The sequence below is a fragment of the Carassius auratus genome, chromosome 20, assembly GCF_003368295.1.
Source record: "Carassius auratus strain Wakin chromosome 20, ASM336829v1, whole genome shotgun sequence".
Taxonomy (NCBI): Eukaryota; Metazoa; Chordata; class Actinopteri; order Cypriniformes; family Cyprinidae; genus Carassius; species Carassius auratus.
Window position 1 is genome coordinate 1,970,444 of NC_039262.1, and position 17,163 is coordinate 1,987,606.

At 35.8% G+C, this 17,163-nt stretch overlaps 1 pseudogene; it reads left to right on the forward strand.

Moving 5' to 3' along the window:
* Positions 1-3,654: 3,654 nt before the first annotated feature.
* On the forward strand, positions 3,655-15,683 carry LOC113120534 (DBH-like monooxygenase protein 2 homolog; annotated as a pseudogene).
* The last annotated feature ends 1,480 nt before the right edge of the window (positions 15,684-17,163 follow it).

The following is a 17,163-nucleotide window of genomic DNA, read 5'->3' on the forward strand; positions in this document are numbered from 1 at the left end:
GTAAACGGCACAAATAAATGAATAGAACAAAATACAATTTAAACAATGATTAAGTTTGTTTTTCAGGTTTGTAGGTGTTCAGGTACAGAAAGCAAATAATCAAATGTAAAATATCATTGCATAGTCTTCACTATCAATTAAATATAGATGAATTCTTGTTAAAACTGCAAAGTAATTCTTTCATATGGACCGTTTTAAAGCAACCTTGAAAACAAGAAAGTTTGAGCAAACTATATGTAACTTTTTAAATAATATTAACATTAAAATGGACTTTACACTGTACTCTTTGCTTTACTTGTCTTTCATGCATTGTACAAAAAGAAAACCTTTAAATAAGTTTAGATTAAAGGGGTTATACGATGCCCATTTTTTACAACCAAACTTTACTGGTCTTAATGAAAAGCCTACAACTAAATTTTGTAAAATTCTCAATGGTAGTGTAAATCAACACCCTTTTTACACTGTCAAGAACAGCTCTTTTAACAGCAAGCATTTCAGTGAATTTTCCTTTAAATGCTAATTAGCTCTGCTATCCCTGCCCCACACCCTCCGTGGGGTGATTTGTGCAGTTCTCTGGAGTGCACCTATAGAGCATCACAGTCCCGCCCACAGCTGGTGCCGGAAGTAAATTTTCAATGCAATTTCTGCATGACATTTGGGTTATAAGCCATAAAAACGTAACCATACATGGTAGACTTAAAACCAGCAACGGCTGTACTAAGCGATAGTATATGCTCATATAAACGCAAAAGGATCATGGGGCACTAACCTTGTTTGGATATAAATGCCTTTTATTCGCGATGTCTTGGCTAAGTACTTCATTACCCACAATCCTGAACAATCCTACAGTGATGCATCTGATTGGTGGAGCTCGTGTAACCGTCTGGCTAAACCCCGCAAAGACTGAAGATCATTAATAATAATTTGTACGGTAGACTTATCAGTGCAATCATGATCTCCATGGCTGCCATGAGAAAATTCACTGGAGGAAAAAGTTTGCGCGGGCGGCTGTCATCAGATTTGGAAGTCGCTCAAAAGGCTCGTTCGCGGTTGTGGCTTCAGTCGTATTCAATGAGGCGCGGTGGTTTATGGGATGAGTAGTTCCTGCGCTCGAAATGAAAATATGTACCGTCTTGTACCTTTGACTTTTTTGGGATTTTCTCATAATTTTTTCACTCAAAATGATATGTTATATGCTTATGAGTTCAGCCGTAGCTGGTTATCCTCACACATGCTCTAGTACTCATCAAATACAGATTTTTCCGAAAGTCAATGGGAGAAATGAATGGGAAATTTACTTCCGGCACCAGAGCTCTCTCGGGCTGTGGGCGGGACTGTGATGCTCTATATAGATACAGACGGTTGGTCTGGGAACGCCCCGGGAACGCCCTGTCACGTGGTGTGAATTTAGCCCGTGGGGGAAAACTAACAAATTATGAAATGAAGTTCTACATTCTTCCTAATAAACATACAGAACCAGAAAGGATGACAAAATGGCTACAAGCATTAACTTGTGAGGATTATCAAGGGAAGTTGTGGAAATCCCAAGACTATAATGTGTATGTGTGCAGTCAGCATTCATCACAGGCAGGCTACGTTAACATTGTGTTCATTATTAACGCTATCAAAACTGTGTAAGGTTGTTTCAGAAAGTGGCATGTATAATTAGCCTTATCATTCTACCTGAAGCAAAAACTACTTAACGTTAGCCTAGTGTCGAACATAAACCCGTTTACCCACTTAAAAAAGCTTGTGGACACATAACAACTTAGTTTTGTGTCAGAACTTTTACACTTTCATTCATAAATTCACCCCGTCTGTGTTGGCGAAACGACTGAATCGTGGAATCCAGTCACAAATAGAACTTGCTGAACGTCAATTTGGAATACGGAATTTGGCTATTTTTGAATGAATACATCTATATTAGGGCTGTAAAATGAATCAAATATCGATATGGACGAGTGTATATGAATATTAAAGTTAAAAGAGACTAAAATTGTTCTACGCGTCTCTGGGAATAAGCGCTCAATAAGTGCATTTTTGTCATTCAGATACACACAATGTTCACAGTGTTTTTCCCCACGCCGACTCCGCCTTCGCCACGCCCCCAGCTATGACTAGATGCCCACTGTATGTATAATATTGCATCCTTTTGAAACATTAATGCAAAATAGAACTGATGTAACTTCTTTCACCGTCTAAATAAATGTCAATAATTTTAAGAGAGAAAAACTTGAAAATTGAGCAAGCTATATATAATTAATTTAATTTTTTAAATCATTAGATGGAAATTTACTTTCTACAATATGAAAAAGTTTAGATTAAAGAATTATCGCGACAGCGATATTTTCTTGAATTATTATTTTAATAATAATAAAAAATAATAAATTATTTATTATTATTATTATTATTATTATTATTTAAAAATACAAAATACAGATTTCATTCATAGATAAGATAGATATAGACTATAGTGTTTATGGCATGCAATGGTTTGTCAACAAGTAAAATTATTGACTTGTGCATATAGTGCTCTCTAATGAAAAGAGACACTGCAGATTGTTTGCTTAAAATAATAGTTCACTCCAAAAATAAAATCACTAATCAATTTTTTACATGTCATTACACATCTGTACCCAATTCTGTTTTCTTGAGTGATTTAATATCCTGGATATCCTTTCAATATCCTATAGGTTCTGTAAGCATCATAATGAAAAACAAAACAAAACAATAATGCTTCTGAGTCAGATCATTTCATTGTTGACCCGCCATTTCACAAAATGGGTCTAATTCGTTCACAAATCTGACAGATTCAGTGCTCGTGTTTAACTTGCAATGATTCCAATGACTTGAATCTTTTAAATCCCATTTGTCTTTAGTTTACATTATTACAACAGTAGGTGGCGAAAACTATTCTTGCCACTATTTTGATTAAATAATTATTTGCAAGCAATATGTTAATTGCAAATATATCATAATATAGTAGATTTGTTCACATAAATTTTCTTGCAGAAACTTATTTTTTGACAGTAATTCACTTTTTTTTTTAAATCCTTAGAATTTTGCTCCACTGATAACATTAAGATATTAAAACTTCTTGTGCCTTTGAGTTCATCTCAACATTCCTTTCTAATAATAATTATGTTGTGATTTGAAATAATACTTTTACATTAGGTTATTCCTTTTCATTTCGCCCTTTTATATTTGGTTGTCAAGGAAACTCTTGACCTCACCTCGTTTGCTTTGATGTAATACTGAAAAGGCAAAAATATAATACTGTATTTACTTTAAATTGTGTAACATCATTTACTAATCCATCTCTGCCATAGTCATGAATTAGTAAGTGCCACTGTTCTCTGCTTACAGTCATCACATCCCTAAAATAAATATTTGTTTAATAAAGAATATTTTTTGAATGCTTTTACATGAAAAGATGAAAAGTGCTTTTTAAAAGTTGATTGTAATCTCTCTTGTAGCCAACAACACCAGGTAATGAGGAACTGATTCACCAGACCAGAATGAGAGGAGGAGAATTGAGATCAGGTGAGGGGGGGGTTACAGACAGCTTAAATAGGGCTGTTAAAGTGCAGTTTCATGTTACTGCCTTCTCAAACTCCTTACAAAGACACTATTTATCAGATTTTTGAAAAGCAAACATGGTCACATTATCTCTTGTTCTGCTTCTTCTTTCAGTCCAGTGGTCCTGGGCTCAGGAAGACCCTCTTCTGCCTTTCTCTGAATATCTGGACCCCGAGCTCAAGGTGCGGCTGAAGTGGGGATTTGATGAGATCCAGGGCACAATCTTGTTCGAGCTCAACGGTCAGCACCAGCGGCTGGGTCGGTTTTGGCTTCAGCCCCAAAGGAGGAATGACTGGAGCCGATATGGTCATTGGAGGAGTTGGACCCAAAGGCAGTTATTTCACGGTAAACACTGAGACTGATAACTATCAGTCACTAACAGTGAAATTATATTCTTTTGATATTTTGTTCTTTATGTGCTTAATTCTTATTCATATTTAATTTTTTTAGTTATAGTTTTTATATATTTGTTTCTTAGTCTTTCATGTCATCAAAACAAGCTGATAAAGTTCAAGTTGTTTACGGTGGAGATACAAATAATTTTATATTCTATTGATATTTAGTTCTGTATACTGTCGATTCTAATTCATCATGTATTTCACATTTAGTTTCATATCTACAATGTAACTTATTATATTTAGGTTACCTTAGTCTTAAACATCAAGAATTGGGCTGATAATGTCAATTAAGCAAATTACAGTGAAGTTACATGCTCTATAAATCTTAATTTTTATATTAAAATTATAAGTGTATATTTGTTCTCTTTATCTGTATTAATATGTATTCATGTAGTTAATTAATTATGAACTACATATTTAGTGTTCTCGGTGGCTTTAAGCAGGAATATTTTATAAAGTAAGCAACCTTTACAAGAGTGACAGTCCACTTTTTATTACACTAATAAACTGTATTTATTAATATTTGTTTTTTTCAAACTAGATATTATAAAATTAGAAAATACTGGTAACAATAACCTGATATTACTGTAATAGCTTGTTAGTCAGAGTGTTTCAACTTATAGCCCATCTTAACTGGATTAGGAACTGCAACTAAAACTATAACTACAGCATCATAAATACAACTGTTGCCATGCACACATGGCATGCTTCATTTCTCTCTTTCTTTTCCATGTTCAGGATCGTCAATGCTGGGGGGAATTCAATGCCTGTGGTTGACGAGCAACAGAATTACAAACTCCTGTCCCTGACTGAGTCTAATGGGAAAACAGTCATGAAGTTTCAGAGGTCCATCAGTTCCTGTGATGACAAGGATTACCAATCACTGTGAGCCTGTTTAACCATTTTTATATAGTTATACTGGATAAAGTATTAAAGTCAAAACAATTTATTACGTGATTGAGTTGACTATGTAAACATACTACTGTTAAATACTCTAAAATCTATTATAATTTTAGTGTTGATGAAAATATAGCATGAGCAGTTTTTGATTTAAATTATAGTTTTAAAATTCGAAACAAAACAGAATGTTCTGATTTTAGATTTGTAAAAGTATGCTACATAAATCACTGGCATGAAACAAACATCGAACAAAGTGCAAATTCACTCTCTGCCAGTGGGTGGCGCTAATTGAACAGCGGCTATATGAATGTAGATGAAAAGAAAATGCCATATTTCACTCATAGTGATTAGTAAACTGACACCCGAGATCATGTATCCACATTTCCTTTTCTTTCTCTGCGGAAACTGGACTGACATGGAGAGTCATATATCCCTTAAACTTAGCTCACCTTAACGCGTGAGCCAGGATAGGAAACATCGCTAATAACAGTGAAGCAAAGAAGCTCAGTGACAAGCAGAAAATCTGCAATGGATTATCTCCTTGACCACACTGCGTTCAGCAAGGTCAACCTTGACAGTTCATCTATGAACAGAAAGCAGCACAGTCTAGGTGCTGAAGGAAAGTCTTCAAGGGGAAGAGAACAAGAATGCCGTTCCGGGGATCACAGCTGTTTATATAGGGAGGGGGTAGGCTCCTTGTCATGAGTTGTGATTGATCCGTCCTTCAGACAGATTTGGTGTAATTGGTGCATTCATGGTCTATCACGCCCGGTGGCGTTCCCATAGTGATATAACAAGCAATTGTTTTGAAAGAGATCCCTGAAATTCTAGAGCAAAAATAGCTAACAATGAGTTATCAGGAGCGACACACACACACTGCAACTGCATTTAATGGCAGTGTGCATGTGGTAAAAAAGCTTCTCATTTCAAGTAAAGGCATCAAGTAATAGTGTTTTTATTGGATTATCAGGATCTCCCCATGAAGCTGATCTATGCGTATGGACAGACTGGTGACATCACATACCACAGCGCCCAAAGAGGCACAAAGGAGCTGAACCTGTTGAAGTACATGCCTCGGGTCAACCCTCCAAACAGCAACTTCTTTGATATAACTATGGTTAATGTAAGAAAGATTTTAATTGTTGTTTTGCTGTTCTGTACGTAAAATCAGTTTTCTGTTAAAAAATGATGCCACAAATTCAGATTATTAAAATATTTATTTAAATTAGAGCATAATGTTGCAATGTACAGTGGACTTGGTTTTTTGTTGTTGTTTTTTTTTAAGATTAAAATTTTAGATTTTTTCACTTATGGTCACCAACGCTGCATTAATTTAATAAAACATTACTAATAATTAATAAAAAAAATACAACAGCAATGTTGAGAAATATTATTACAGTTTAAAATCAATTATTATTTCTATTTGAAAATTCTTTAAAATGTAATTTATTCCTGTGATTACAAAGCTGAATTTCAGCAGCCATTGTTAAGAGTCTTCATGATCCTTTAGGATCATTCTAATCTGCTGATGAGTTGCTGAAGAAACATTTATTAAAAGGTTTTTGATGAATAGAAATTTAAAGAGAACAGAATTTATTTGAAATAAAAATATTTTATATGACTTTACTGTAACATTTGGTCAATTTTATGATTCCTTGATGAAGAAAAACTACTAACTGACCCTATGGCTTTACTCATTGCTTACATTTACAAACTCATTTCAGTTCACTGTACCAGCCAAACAAACCTACTATCACTGCAAGATCATGAAAGCCCCAACATTTGATCGCAAAAAGCACATTTATCGCGTAAGTGAGTTTAAGAACTTAACACACAATCTATCCAACCAATCTATCAATCATGAAACTATTCAACTTATTTTCATTATGTCCAGATTGAGCCGGTGATCACAAACTTTGACCTCGTGCATCATCTGTTGCTGTACCGCTGCCCTCTGAGTGTGACCGAGCCGTTTGAGGAGGAGTGTTACACTGGGATTGATGGAGAGTGTATGGAGACTGTGGCTGTGTGGGGAATTGGCGGAGGGGTTAGTCTCACCTGTGACTTAAGTTGAACGCATTTGATAAAAAAGTTAAGCCATTAATCACTTGAAGAAATCATTAACTGCTGCGATTAAATCAAGAATCAGATCAGTTCGACACTTAACTGAGAGTCGAAGGGGTTTTTCTGAACTGATTCATTGACAAGTTCCACCTCCAGAGGATGATTCATTTTCAGCATTTATTAGCAATTATACTTTATTAGGTCTATTGGAATAGCATTTATAAGTAAAACTTTATTAATGAGGACAAATTACTGATTACCTTTTCATTAAAATAATATTTTCAAGGCTTTTGAATTTCCTGAGGTGGCAGGACTTCCAATTGGAGGAAATGTTGGCGATTTTTTCTACAGACTTGAAGTGCATTTCAACAATCCCAATAAAAGTTCAGGTCAGTCAGGAGTGGTTTACAATGTGAAATACCACACTGTGATAAACATTTAAAGGGATATTTCACCCAAGAATGGAAATTTCATGTCTATCTGCTTAGCCACAGGGCATCCAAGATGTATGTGACTTTGTTTCTTCAGTAGATGCCCTCATCAAATGTACATTTTGGGTGAACTATCACTTCAAGACCTTTTGATATGATAAAATAATACTTTCTTGTCTGCACAGGTCGAGTTGATAACTCAGGTCTGCGATTCTATCACACATCTGAACTCCGTCAGCACGATGCAGCTGTTCTGATGACAGGACTCGCAATCACCCCTCTGTACGCCATCCCACCCAAAGCCAAATCCTTCCTCACATACGGCCTGTGTGACACTGCTTATATTCCAGAGGTTTGTATGTTTCTCTACTCACACTCTCTCGATCAGATTCAGCAGATGACTGGATGATCCTGTGTTCTGTGCTCTACAGGTTCTGGAGACACCAACTGATCTTCAGGTTTTCTCTGTGATGCTACACACACACTTAGCTGGACGGAAGGTGCGAGTCGGACACTTCAGGTAAAACCTGTGTGCATTCCTTTCTTCTGTGGTTCATAACCTAATGTTACTGCAATGAAATGCTATTGGTTTGTAAATTATTATCCTCTTCAGAGGAGGTAAACAGATCGATCTTCTAGCTGCGGATGAAAACTATGATTTTGAATATCAGGAAGTGACAAACTTGGGTAAAACTAAGACAGCGAAGTTGGTAAGTGCTTGGTTTGAAAAGGTTACCATGCTGTTAAGTTTACAGGGATTTTAAGCATAAATATCAAATATATGTACACGATACCGCATTTACACATTTAGTCTATATAATTTTTGTATATACAGTAATTAATCGCAATAAGTGAAATAAAGAAACATTTTGGTCTTCCAGGGTGACAAATTGCTGGTGGAGTGCACCTATAATACTGAAAACCGCAGCACACTCACATGGGTTAGTACATTTACACAGAGGCTTATATTGTCTTTTTTTAATGGTATGTATCTTCAAATTTGATTGATTCTCATTATATTGAAAGTGATCAGAGTCTGGTAGGTGCAAGTATGTTTTCATATGTTCTTGATATGTGTATGATTTTTCCATGTCCTGTTGCATTTCTATTTTCCTGTTGGCTACCTAGTAAAGATAATGAAGACATTTGTGGGCCAAATAAAAAGTTAAAGGGTTAGTTCACTCAAATATTAAAATTATGTCACTAATGACTCACCCTCATGTCGTTCCAAACCCGTGAGACCTCCGTTCATCTTCGGAACACAGTTTAAGATATTTTAGATTTAGTCCAAGAGCTTTTTGTCCCTCCATTGAAAGTGTGTGTACAGTATACTGTCCATGTCCAGAATATAAGAAAATAATTCAGCTGCTTCAGTGCACAAAAAGACACATAAATGTAAGCTTTTTTTTTGGCATAAATAAAGATTTTAACCAAAGTAATAATTTGTTTTATGTTTCATTCAAATGTGAGTTCATATTAATGGTCATGTTACTCAAAGAAATGTTTGCAAAAAAATTGCTAATATTTGATAACGTTATATCATTACAGACTGCATGATAGTGCCACAACATATGTCTGATCTGGGTGATAACTGCCGTAGACATTGATGGGGGCTAATCTCCCCAATATTTAGAAATCGCGAAACCATTTTCTCAAATATTGCCTATTCGAGAGAGAGAGAGAGAGAAAGAGAAAAAGAAATGGAAGTTGCGTGTGTTCGCAGCTCATTAATAAAGAATGATAATTAAAGGCTCTAATACACACCAGCACACCAGTATATGTATGTATTGTAAGAGTTAGATGAAGAATGATGGCGTGTGACGACATGGTAGTGGTGTCCCAATCCTTAGGGGAATATTTTCTCCCCTACCCCTTGACTGTCTGTTTCAAGGGACAAGGGAAAGAGGTAGGCGGAGGGGTAGGGGAAGGGGTATAAAATAGAATTGGGATTGGGCCTAAGTCTTTTGGTTCTTTTAACTGTGATGGTTTTGGTTCACATTCAACAAAAACCCACCAAAACACTATCTTAACAAATTAGTACAGTGATCCTCAAATCTGTCTCACGAGATCCACTTTCCGGCGAAGTTTAGCTCTAACCCTAATCAAACACACATGAGTTTGCTGATCAGTGTCTTCAGGATCATTAGAAAATCACAGGCAGGTGTGTTTAATTGGATTCGGAGCTAAACTCTGCAGGAAACTGGATCTTGCGAACCAGATTTGAGGATCACTGAATTAGTATATGGTGACATGCCAATCAGCTAATTAACTCAAAACACCTGCAAAGGTTTCCTGAGCCTTCAAAAAGGTTTCTCAGTGTGGTTCACTAGGCTACACAATCATGGGGAAAACTGCTGACCTGACAGTTGTCCAGCAGACAATCATTGACACCCTTCACAAGGAGGGTAAAGCCACAAACATTGATTCCCAAAGAAGCTGGCTGTCCACACAGTGGAAGGAAAAAGTGTGTAAGAAAAGATGCACAACCAACCGAGAGAACTGCAGTCTTATGAGGATTGTCAAGCAAAATCGATTAAAGAATTTGAGTGAACTTCACAAGGAATGGACTGAGGCTGGGGTCAAGGCATCAAGAGCCACCACACAGACGTGTCAAGGAATGTGTAATTTCATTTGGAAACCAAGGTCCTAGTCTGGAGGAAAGGTGAAGAAGCTCATAGTCCAAGTTGCTTGAAGTCCAGTGTTAAGTTTCCACAGTCTGTGATTTGTGGTGCAATGTAATCTGCTGCTGTTGGTCCATAGCAGTGATCCTCAAATCTGGCTCGCGAGATCCAGTTTCCTGCAGAGTTTAGCTCCGACTCCAATTAAACACACCTGCCTGTGATTTTTCTAATGATCCTGAAGAAACTGATTAGCAAACTCGTGTGTTTGATTAGGGTTCGAGCTAAACTTCGCCGGAAAGTGGATCTCGCGAGCCAGATTTGAGGATCACTGGTCCATAGTGTCTTTTTAAAAACCAAAGTCATTGAACCCGTTTATCTAGAAATTTTGGAGCACTTCATGCTTTATTCTGCTGACCAGCTTTTTGAAGATGTTGATTTCTTTTTTCCAGCAGGATTTAGCACCTGGCCACACTGCCAAAGGCACAAAAATTTGGTTAAATGACCATGGTGTTGGTGTGCTTGAGTAGCCAGCAAACTCCCCAGACCTGGATTGCTGTATTGTCAAGAGGAATTTAGAAACAAGAAACCAAAAAAAAATGCGAAATGAATTTAAGGACACTATCGAAGTAACCTGGGCTTCCATACCACCTGAGCAGTGCCACAAACTGATCTCCTCCATGCCATGCCGAATTGAGGAAGTAATTAAAGCAAAAGGAGCCCCTACCAAGTTTTGAGCACATGTACAGTAAAACAACATACTTTCCAGACCTTTTTTTTATTGGTCTTATAAAGTATTCTAATTTGTTGATCTAGTGATTTGGTGGGTTTTTGTTAAATGGGAGCCAAAATCATCACAATTAAAAGAACCAAATAATTCATTCCGTTTGCATTGAATTTATTTAATAAACAAGTTGAATTACTGAAATAAATGAACATTCTAATTAAGCTCACCTGTAGCAGTGATGCGCTGGTCAATGTATTAATAACTGACACCCGACCGATGTTTTCAACTAACCTGACCAAACTCGGACCACAAAAAAAGAAAATATTGTACCCGAGCCGCTTCCTGACCCGCATTTTTTAAAAGCAGTAAATGCTCATCATAGCGTCATTGGGCCATAGACGTAGGAAGTAGGCAAAAAAAAAAAATAGTAATATATTCTCATTTTGTTTAGAATGATAAAAATTCATCAATAAGCTCATAATTTGTACTCAAATAGTACAAATCTGGCTATGTCTGTGAGGTTCAAGTTTGTTCCGATCAGAGCTCGTGAGCGAAGATCGCATTTCTGAATATTCCGCTCTGCTCACTCATTCTGGTTGCTCGCTCAACCAGAATGGCCTGCTGGTTTGAGATATTTAATTGTTTAGTAATAAACTGGTGTTTTCTGTGTCGCTGCAAAGATGAAGTTGACGATGCGGACTCGCCATGAATGCCAGAGAGAAATGCACATTTCATATGGATTACATAATCACTCAGAGAGTAGCCTTTTTACAAGGGAGTAGCCATCTTTTCAGAAGTGAGGGGGACAGAAATCACACACAACACACACATATATATGTATATATATATATATATGTGTGTGTGTGTGTGTGTATATATATATATATATAACATTACGATATAACATTTCTGTAATCTATATAGCCTACTAGTCAACAGTAGGCTATATAGTAAGATTTTTAATGTTTTGAAAGAAGTCTCTTCGGTTGTCAGTGAGCAGTCAACCGGAGCTATATGACAAAAGTTCATATTTCTATAGAGACAGGAATAAAAAGGACCTATATATATAAAAAACATATTAATAGATAAATTGAATAAAGGCTAAAGATAAGAAATGTTTCATTTTACCCCAAACAAATTATATTTTATCTTGAACCACTAAAGAGACATCAGAGCCAGCGGCAAATGTCAGAAGATCTAGCCGAGGTGAGGCTGCTCTCGGCGGATACATGATGACGGAGCTCCTGCTGATCGCATGGAGCTCATCTCCAAGATCGGCGAAACACATTTTTTAAGACGCTGTCATTATAAATAAACCGCATATTTGAGTTTAAAACAACTACATTTTCGCCTGAAATATTGACTTTATTTTACAATGTATTCAAATTTATATAGTAAAAAAAAATCTGCTAATCAAAACAATTTTTATTTTGCAATCTGTTATTATTACAGTTTTTTTTTTTAGGATTTTGTTTATGCCCTTTAAAATCCAATATGAGTTTATATTAGTTTGATTTTGTCAACTGTCTTTGTCTGAGTTGCAAGGTGTCAGGTCCAGTGTTGGGAAGGTTACTTTGGAAATGTTATAGGTTACAGATTACAAATTACCTTATTTAAAATGTAATATTAAGTGTCACTGTTTCAAGTGACTTTAAGTAATGTAACTGATTACATTTGATTACTTTTTGATTACTTTTCTAAATTTCTATTGTTTTCAAATTTTGATTATTTTGAATCATCTAAAGCTGGCAGGTTTAATGATACAGTACTCAACACTGATTACTCTCAGATTTCAGAATCCTTCTTCACTTGAATTAAGATTGTAAAGTACAACCACCTCAAAATAGGACTTTAGCAGCTCTTTTTACTTTGCAATCTTTTTTTGGTTAAATACAGATTTAAAATCATAAGATATATAGTTTAATAGCTATGATACTGTTTTTGAAATCAAAACTTTGCATAGCTATGACAGGAAACACTAGCATCTAACAATGCCTTGGAAAAAAGGCAGTTAATCTAAAAATAAATAAAAAATTAATAAATAAATAATAATTTACATGAACCAAAATAGAAAATAAAACAGTTATGGAATAAGCATGTGTCATATTCTGTGTCTTCAACTCCAGAAACATTGGTGTCTCATATTTTAAATAGGCTATGTATATTTGTGAAAATATTCAAATGTAACTCCCTTTGTAATCATTAATCATAATTAACTGTAATTTAATTAGCCAGCAAACGTCAAAAAAGCGAACTCCCGAACTGACTCAAATGATTCGCGAAGCCGCTCCGAACTCCCGAACTGATTCAAATGATTTGCGATCCCCAAACTGACTCAATTGATTCGCGATCCCCAAACTGACTCAAATGATTCGCGAACCCGCTACTAACTCCCGAACTGATTCAAATGATTTGCGAACCCGCTTTGAACTCACGAACTGACTCAAATGATTTGCGATCCCGCTCCGAACTCCCAAACTGACTCAAATGATTCGCGATCCCCAAACTGACTCAAATAATTCGCGAACCCGCTCCGAACTCCCTAACTGACTCAAATGATCCGCGAACCCGCTCCGAACTCCCTAACTGACTCAAATGATCCGCGATCCCGCTCCGAACTCCCTAACTGATTTAAATGATTCGCGATCCCGCTCCGAACTCCCAAACTGGTTCAAATGATTCACGCTCCATACTTCGAACTCCCAAAATGACTCAAATGATTGGCAAACCTACTTTGAACTCCCAAACTGACTCAAATGAATCACGCTCTGAACTCCCGAATTGACTCAAATGATTCACAATCTGAAGTTGTTCTCTAATTTCATAACATTTACTGATTTTAAGGTACGAAAAGTATGTTAACAAATAAAATATCAATATTTCCATTCCGAACTGCTTTCCACGTCGAAACATCCACGTACATAAGGTGAGCAGATCACCCACTATTTGATTGCTCTATCCAATCATCTTCATCATCCACCAATCAGAACACAGGAGAACTCTTTGGCCACAGCTGCTGTGCTTCTAAAGCTCTTGCAGCAGCTTAACACTGGTTTTCTCTGAGGTGGTCGGATCACATCAGATTGTGGTTAATCTTGCAGATCATGACTTATATCTACGCTTCCTCTCCCTGCAGTTTGGTAATATAAAGATTACTCCTTTGAACTCCCACCTCTTTTGTGGGTTCTATTGTTCTGGGTCTGAATTTGGGCTCCTGGGGTCTCAAAAAAGAAACATCTTCAATCTCCAAGGTGAACGTTATGACAACACACTCTTAGAAAAAAGGGTTCATTGGGGTTCTATATAGAACCATAGGGTTCCTTACTCAACTCCAAAGAACCTTTTATGCTAAAAAGGTTATATAATGACAAAAATGAATTTTGTGATCATTCACATCAAATTACACACACACACACACACACACACACACACACACATATATATATATATATATATATATATATATATATATATATATATATATATATATATATATATATATATATAACATTTCTGTAGTCTATATAGCCTATAGTTAACAGTTTTTTAACAGTAAGATTTTCAATGTTTTGAAAGAAGGCTCTTCTGCTCACCAAGCCTGCCTGTATTTGATCCAAAGTAGGCTACAGCAAAAGCAGTAATATTGTGAAATATTTATACTATATAACTGTTTTCTGTCTGAATATATTTTAAATGTAATGTATTCCTGTGATCAAAGGTGAATTTTCAGCATCATTCCTCCAGTCTTCAGTGTCACATTAATTAGAAATCATTCTTAATATGCTGATTTGCTGATTATCAATATTTAAAATAGATGAGAACATTTTTTTCAGCATTCTTTGATGAACAGAAGGATCCACAGATCAGCATTTATGTGAAATAAAAAGCTTTTGCAACATTACACTATATCATTCAAAAGCTTAGTCAGTATGTTTATGTTTTTTTTAATATGTTTTTCAATCAAAGATTCATTAAATTGATCAAAAGACATCATTTTACAAGAGATTTCTATTTCAGATAAATGCTGTTTTTCTGAACTTTCTATTAATCAAAGAAACCTGAAAAAAATCTACTCAGCTGTTTTCAACATTATCATAATATGAGATTTTCATCTTCTGTTTGTGTGACTGGAGTAATGATGCAAAAAAACTCGTAACCGCGGGATGACTCATAACCGCGGGTGACCGTAGGCACCCGCTCATTTTGGATTAATCCGCGCATCACTGACCTGTAGAGAAGAAATATTATGGATGTTTAAAACTCCCTTTATCTGCCTGCAGGGGGGGCTCTCAACTTCAAATGAGATGTGTTTGGCCTTCCTCTTCTACTATCCAGCTATGAATCTGAGCACCTGTGTGAGCTTCCCTAATGTTACATCTTTAGGATATGCAATGGGAGCAACAGATGCAGGGTAATCATTGAAAACCCTTATTATCAATACATTTAGCTCTTAAAATTTGCCCTAATAATTATGTGCTATTTGTTTGATAATTTTGCAGTTCTTTGGTCAATATGCTGGTCACGAAGACTTGGAATGACACGTCTATTGATCAATACCAACAAACACTGAAGAGAATTGACCAGCTCGTCTGGGTAATGAACTCAAATGTAAGTGTCCACACCTCCTCAATATCAAGCTTTCAAACGGAATGCTTCTGTTCTGACCACAGCTGCGTTTACCTGACACTCTTTTCCATGTATATCTCCAGAACAACGGATTGTACAATAAAGGGACACTTCCTGACCTCAAAGTCATCCCGTCTGCACCCTGCATAAGCGGCAGTGCCAACAAAAGTCTTGCTTTATCATTGCTGCTCCTCTGTTTGGCAGTGCAATGGAAGTCCTTTTGAAACATTAATGCAAAATAGAACTGATGTAACTTGCTGGTCTTTCATTGTCTGAATAATATCACTAATATCAGAAATGACAAACTCTTGGCTCACAAGGTCTAAAAATAAAAAATATATTGAACAAGCTATATGTACTTTATTTTGTCTGATATTAGATGGAAATGGACTTTACACTTGTATTGGTTTATTTGTGTTTTATGCCTTAAATAAGTTTATATAAAGAATCACACTGAGAATATGATTCAGAATAATAATAATTATTATTCATAATACAAAATACAGATTAAATATATCCAGTGGTATGTAAACAGAAAAATTATTGATGTGCTGGCTTGCCAGGTCCCAGAATTTTTTCCAGGTCCCCTTTCTTTCATTTAATTTTCAGCACTTTTAATGATAACATTTAAAATTAGGGCAAGATAATATATAAATAAAACACACACACACACACACACACACCATGGTTACTAAAGTTTAACCTTAGTAACATAGGCAGAGGGTGAACCAACTCTAGGGTAAGGCTAAAAGCAGCCAAATCTATTAATTACAAACATAAACCTGTCTTTTTAGGCAAGAACCAACAAATGCACGCATTCAACAAAGCTGATGAGTTTCAGCGATTACTTACTTGAACATCTCTGATTGGCCACTGCATCTCGAAGCTCAAAAGAATCGTGTGTGAATGATTATAATGCTCAATAATGTTAAAACGCCTAAAATTAAATACGGAGCAACATGAGCAAATCTTAATTTAATGCCGCAGTCGACACTTTCTATTCATTACACTTTGTTAGCAACAGAAGTAATAGTTTTAATTTGTTTGTGCAGGGGCATTTTTGCCCGAAGACCCCGTGGCCAGGGGAAAGCTAAGCCTTCACCAGCCTTACACACGCTCCGCCATGCTCAGTAACCATTACCAGCTACACTGACCATAGTTTAACCATGGTATTTGTAGTACAACATTTGGTTATACATGTGGTAATCTACATTTTTACTATAATAAAACTATGGTTAATTTTCTCATGGGATTTGTATTTATATATTTTATTTTTCTTTATATTGGTTTTTATAACTATACTCCCTTAATGATTTAATGTTTTGTACTGTTTACTAAAAAAACAATAAAAAAAATAAATTATAATCTTTTTTGATACATGCTCTGAAATAGCAATCTGAATCAAAAGATTAATGAACGCGCTCTGAAGTCCTGATCTGAATCAAATGATTCAGGATATGTGCTACAGAGTTCCGATCTGAATCAATCGAGTTTTAAACTCACTCTTAAGTCCCAATCTGAATAATGATTTACGAACCCGCTCCAAAGTTCAGATCTAAATCAAATGATTCATAATCTGTGCTCCGAAGTCCCGATCTGAATCAAATGATTCGCGATACTGTATGTCCCCCGAAGTGCTGTTTTGAATCAAAATGAGTTGCAAAACCACTCTGAAGTCCCAATCTGAACAATGATTATTATAAAATAAATAATTGAGAAATTATTGTTTTATCTGATTGTCACGAGCATCCCTATTCCTATTAAATCGAAGCACAAATCTAAAATTTTTCATTAATAAAATTAAAAACATAAGTACACAA